This window comes from Sapajus apella, unplaced genomic scaffold (genome assembly GCF_009761245.1).
Source record: "Sapajus apella isolate SASKATOON/1434 unplaced genomic scaffold, GSC_monkey_1.0 scaffold106, whole genome shotgun sequence".
NCBI classification, from domain to species: domain Eukaryota; kingdom Metazoa; phylum Chordata; class Mammalia; order Primates; family Cebidae; genus Sapajus; species Sapajus apella.
The window spans coordinates 4,963,990-4,970,096 of record NW_022437046.1 but is presented as its reverse complement, the minus strand read 5'-3'; positions in this window follow the sequence as shown (position 1 = coordinate 4,970,096).

Here is a 6,107-nt window from a genome sequence, read left to right as displayed (position 1 = left end):
ATCTCGTCTTACTGCAATCTCCGCCTTCCAGGTTCAAGCAATTCCCCTGCCTCAGCCTCCCAAGTACCTGGGACTACAGGTGCACGCCATCATGCTCGGCTAATTTTTTGTATTTTAGTAGAGACGGGGTTTCACCATGTTGGCCAGGATGGTCTGGATCTCCTGACCTCGTGGTCTGCCTGCCTCGGCCTCCCAAGGGGTCCTCAGATTTAACTTCCTCTCCTCATCCCCAGCCCTGAGCCCCTCTGGGTTCTCATCTCCATGAATGGGAAGTCCCATCGTTCCCCACCTGCCTTAGGGTCCCCATATGCAAATCCTCAGACCCCACCCCAGACCTACAGAATTGGAAACTCTTGGGAGCAGGCCAGAGACTGAGCGGCACAACTGGAGCACAGGCCCTGGCCTCACTGCCCTCCTGCCCGACACCCTCTGTGGCTCCACTGCCTGCAGGATCAAGCCAACTCCAGGCTGGCATAGACAGCCCCTCTGGTCTGGCCACCAACCTGCTCTGGGGTCTCCCCTCCTAGCCTGCTCCTCTCTGTACCCATGTGCCCTGCACTCCTTCCCAGCCACTGCCCTGCACCCCACACTTCTGACGTGGTTATCTTCTTGCATGTCTCCATCCCTCCTGCCTGTCCCTGGACAGCCTGGAAACGTCTATGATCCTTCACCACCCTCCGTCTCAGGCACGTCCTCCCTGACTTCTCCAGGCAGAGGCCCCACATCAGTACCACAGCACCCTGGACTCCCTCTGGGACAGCTCTAGTCACCCTGTGTGGTCCTGCTTGTTTCAGTTTCATACAAGAGCTGGCCCAGGGAAGGCCTCAGTAAATGCCGAGATGAAAAGAACGCGAGAGTCAGGCCGCAGAGACTAGGGGCTGCATCTTCCAGACTGAGCCCAGCTGGTTTAGATCATCTGTGAGTCCTCCCACTCCTCCTCGCTGTGGGCCTTCCTGCCCCGTGGGCCTCCGTTTCTCCATGTGGCGGGAGGGCAGAGGCAGCCCCTTGCTGCAGCTTGGGGGACCCTCAGTCAAGGTCACAGTGCCCTTCACCCCAGGGCTCCCATTCTGTCCACTTGCCTCTCTCATACCACCCCAGGAATGGTGACCCCAGCACCTACTTGGGTCCCTGCACAGCCAGGTGTCCCCTATGCCCCCAGCCCCATGGCCCATTTTATGGGGTGGAGAATGATGCTGGGGAAACAGCTGAACCTGCGGAGGGTCCAAGCCATCCCTCACTGGCCTGGCTGGGAGGAGGGGAGCCAGGGGGAGCCAGCTCCCCACCAGCCTTTCCCGCTCACAGGGCCCAGGTCGACCTGGTGGGGATCCTGGGAAACAGGTGTGTTCCTGAGCCCCTCTGCACCTCTGTCTCCTCTCCTCTCACATGGCCACAGCCAAGCACACCTCATGAGTAACAGCCCCATGAAACCCAGATGTGAAGTGACAGCAGGGCCGTCTGTCTTGTCCACCAGCACCCCAGACTGTCATCTGCTCTGTGCCAGGGTGCTGGAGACAGCAGATGCCCTCCTGGCCAAGGGGCCCATTCTTCTCCTCAACATTACTGGTGTTCCAGTTCTTCCTTTCTACTGTCTGCAAAGAGGCTCGATGCTCCCCGGTCCACAGTGTGACCTGAGAGCTCTGGGAACCCCTCCTGCACCCAGGCTTGAGGCTCCCCTGCCTGGAGCTCCATCCTCACAGCTGCTCCTGTTGGAGTCAGGCTCTTGCCCAGAAGAACTACAGGTTCCCTGGGAGACTCCTCAGAGCCCCTCATTAACGGACCCAGGCCCACCCTGCTCTTCCCACCTGCCCCTGGTCTGTGCACACAGCCAGGCTTAGCCCTGATCACTCCCCATGAGGTCTCACTCTCCAACCTCTCACCTGTGATGTGGCCATCCAGATGGTCCACAGACAGGAGGGTCAGGGAGATTCTTGAAGGGGCTCATCTCCTCTGAGATTTCAAGTCACCTGCCCAACTACATGACCTCTGTCATCCTTTCTGGTCTTGAAGTTGAACTGCTGGGCTGGAGGTTTCATGCCTAGTTTTTCCAAATTGCTTGAGGTGTGTGTGGCAGAACTACTGGATGAATAATGCATGGATAAACATGGATGGGTGGATGGGTGGATGAACACACTGATACCTGGAAAAATTAATGTTTCCATGGATTGATGGAGAGATGAGTGGTTGGATGGATGGATGGATGGATGGATGGATGGATGGATAGATGAATGATTGGATGGACAGATAATGGATGGATGGGTGGATGGGCGGACAGATGGATGGATGGATGAGAGGTTGAGTGAATGGGTGCATGAATAAATGAATGGATGAATGATGGAGAGCAGATGGGAAGTAGATGGCATATGGATGGATGGATGATTAGGCGAGTGGATGGATAGATGGGTGGTTGGATGAATGGATGGATGTTATTTAAGTGTTACCCGAAGTCCCCTGGAAGTTTTCCTGGATCTCCCAGCTTGGTCAGAGCCTCCACCAAGCCTCTACCATCCCTGGCCTTTTCTGTCTCAGGGAGCTGAGCACAGACTGGGACTCTCCAAGAATAGGACGGGGTCTGGATCATCTGTGTCCCCGATACTCAGTCCAGTACTTGTTCAGAGAGGCTTTTGGGGAATTTCTGGACAATGAATGAGAAATGAATGAATCCATTCCAGATAGGTTAAGTGGTCCAGTCTGAGGGAGAGGGGCAGGAGGGGAAGCCCAGGAGAGGTCAGTAGAGGCCAGCCATAATGCTGTTCCTACTGGGGACAGGGATGGAGGTGTTGAGGAGGAAGGCAGTGCAGTTAAAAGTGACCACCCCCAGTGCTTTTAGTGCACTTGCCTGCAGGTGCCAACCCCTTTACATGTAGCAGTGTATTTCAGCCTCCCAGTAGATACTATTTGCATCCCTGTTTTTCAGATGGACAAGCTGTGGCACTCCAGTGAGATGCAGTAACTCTCCTGGGGTCGCACAGTGAGAAGATGGCAGGCTGAGGCTTGCACTCAGAGGTCTGAGTATGCCATGCTGTGTTGGCTGTTGGAACACCAGCTGGGAATTGAACTGGATCCTGAGGGCAGTGGGGAGCCATGGAGGGCTTTGGAACAGAGGAGGGAAGTTATCCAAATCTGTATGAGGCGGTTACATAAACTTCCCATCCCAATGGAGAAAGGCATCTTCAGAACAGCCACAAGCAGCTCCTCCAGGGAGGGAGTTGAGCCCTCCACGCCTTGGTTCCAGAAAAGTGTTTGTCTTGCCCCCTGCCTTTACCACTCTTGGTCCCTCTCCACAGTTTAGAGGCTTTAGAGGATCTGCAGTGAGGCATCTTTCAGCTGTCCCAGGGCAGTATGGCCCCAGGAGCCCCACCACATGGACACCTTTTGCCTAGCCCAAGACTGCTTATTCATCATCTCATCCCCTCCTTCAGCCCTGGGCACCCCACCATGACTACCACTTTCCTCAGCCTTCAGGATACAAGGTCCTCAGTTTGAATCTGAGCAACTCCTCTTACTAGCTGCCTTTCAGTGACTTCACATCTCTGAGTCCATTTTTTCCACATCTTGCTGATAAATCCACAGTAACAGGGGACCCATCACCAAAGCCTACAATGTGATGGGCAAATGATCATTCTAGAACAGCCCCTGACTCTTAGAGTCTCCTTCAGTGCCTTCCCCTCTTCCTTCTCTACCAGCTAAACCACTTGATAAATTACACTTAGAATTTAGCATCAGGGTGGCAGGTGTGGCACTGGGGAAGGTTTTCCTAAAGAGCTGGCATGGCTTCTTCGGCAGAAAATGCAAAGTATTTGACGCATCGTTATTTCCTGGATTGCTGTGCTTTCTAGGAAGTTCAGAGCTAAACTTCATCTTAATCACAGCTGTTACACAGGTTACCCTGTGGCTGACGAGCCACTTCCTACTCTTTCTAGGATATTGTTTAAGACCACTATAGCATCCTTTCCTTTAAGCTACCTATAATCTTTAAAAAATTACATGGGGAATACATTGTAGTTTTCAGCCCTGCCTGCCATAGGCAGGTGTCTGCTACCTAACCCCAACTTCAGATGCCATTCCCCCAGACAGTCCCCTGGCTTTGCCACCCACACATTCCCTTCCTGAAGTCCCAATGCCTCTCCCTGCTTCGTGCCTATCTACACATTTCTGGGACATCTACTTCGTTCTAGGCTCTGTTCTAGGGATTCTGAAGTAAATAAATGAGATAAAATCCTCTGACCCCATGGAACTAACACTGTGTTTGGGAAGAATGACAGCATAAGTAATACTTGGGACTTGGTTTTGTTTAACCAAATGGTGGCCAATATTAAGGAAAAACTCAACAAAAACAGCCTTAACAGGTAGAGGGTACTGGTAGGAGGGGAAGGATTGTGGTCTAGTTCCATGGTCCAGGAAGATCTCGCAATGCAGATGGCGGCTCTTGCAAACCCCAGGGCCATGGGGGCGGAGATGATGTCAGTGAGGGGCCAGGGTCAGACTGAGGGCACGTGGGAGCCACTGCAGGTTTGGGAGCAGGGGTATAATCTGTTTCATGCCAGACTCTGCGCTGGAGGCTTGACGGCCAACTTCTCACTTGATACTTCTGGCAAGTCTGTGATTTGGGGCCGGCTTTCAGATTTCGATTTCAGAGGCAGCAGAGGCCCAGAGAGGGAAGGAACCTGCTAGAGGTCACGAAGCAGCTCACCCTTTCTCTCTCTCCCAGTCTGTGGCAGGTTGGCAGCTGGCAAGGAGGGGAGGGGAAGGGACATGCCCCGAGCCTGTTTATTTTCCTCAGCCTCTTCTCTCAGCATCTACCCATAAATCACTCTGACACACGATGAGTGGGGCACGGACGGATTCCACGTCACCTCCGTGGGTGAGCGGCTCCCGGGCCCTGCGCTCCGGCGAGCCTGTGGTTCTTGGCTCTGGATGTTGGCTGCCCAGCCCAGGGCTCCAAATGCCGGGCTCAAACACCGGGGAGCCATGTTTTTACCGGGCCAAGAAGGGGTTCAGGAGAAAGGAGAGGAACCCCCACCCCTGCTACCCAGGCCAGAGGATCTGGCTACCAGATGAAAGGTTGGAAGAACACAAATCGGCTGCCCGAAGATCTGGGCAAGCCCTGGGTCTGACCACGGGTGGGTATGGAGGGCATGCTGTGGCCAGAAGCTCCGAGGGATGGAGGAGGCCTCCTTCACGCTGAAGGCTCTGGCGGTGCCAGAGGCATCTGGGATTGTTCTGGAGCTGACGCTGGAGCAGAGGCAAGCACAAGATGGGGGTGCCCACCAGAGAAGGAAGATCCCCTTCAACCCTGACTGCCTCCCACCCAACCACCCCCATTGGTCAGGTACCAGCACAAGCACCACCAAATGCTTTAGCCAGGAAGCGGGCTGGGGGCCTTTTGGCCTCGTGACTTCATAGGGCCCCCTGGAGAAGTGGCTCTTGCCTGGACAAACTTCAGGGATTTGGGGAGCGCCTGTCCGGTGTGGGGCTCTGAGCTGTGGGGGGCAGTGTCACGACATGGCGCCCTGGCCTCAAGGAGCCACTGGTCTTGAATGCAACCCCCTTCTCACCCCGGCATTCGAGGCCTGGCCCCTCTCCTCCTCCTCCTCTTCCTCCTCCTCCTCCTCCTCCTCTTCCTCCCACTGCCACTCCCCACCCCTTGTTTTCCACACCTGCATTGGATGTGGAAGCCACTCCCTTTGCTCAGGCCTACCTGTTTTCAGAATGGATGGAATCCCCTGCCCCAGGCCTGTCTGTGGGCACCTGCCCCCACCACACCTCATTTCCAGGTCACACCACACAGTGGGGGGCAGCATGAGTGGGGGTTGTGGGGAGGGAGGAAACACGGATTCGGGGTCAGAGGGGCCTACTGACCATCTGGCCCTGCCACACCTACCCGATGACTTCCTGAGCATGTCTGAAGCTTCTCTGAGCCGAGGCTGAGCCAGGGACACTGGTTGCCACATCTCTTGCTTCCATTGAGAGTGATTATATGAGAAAGCAAGTGAGGCTTCAGCACAGGACCCGGCACCACCGGTGGTCAGCACAGCCTCAGTGGGTCCGGCCCTGATGACCACGCCCTGCAGAACCTCCCACCTGCCATCCTCATTGCCAGGGCAGGA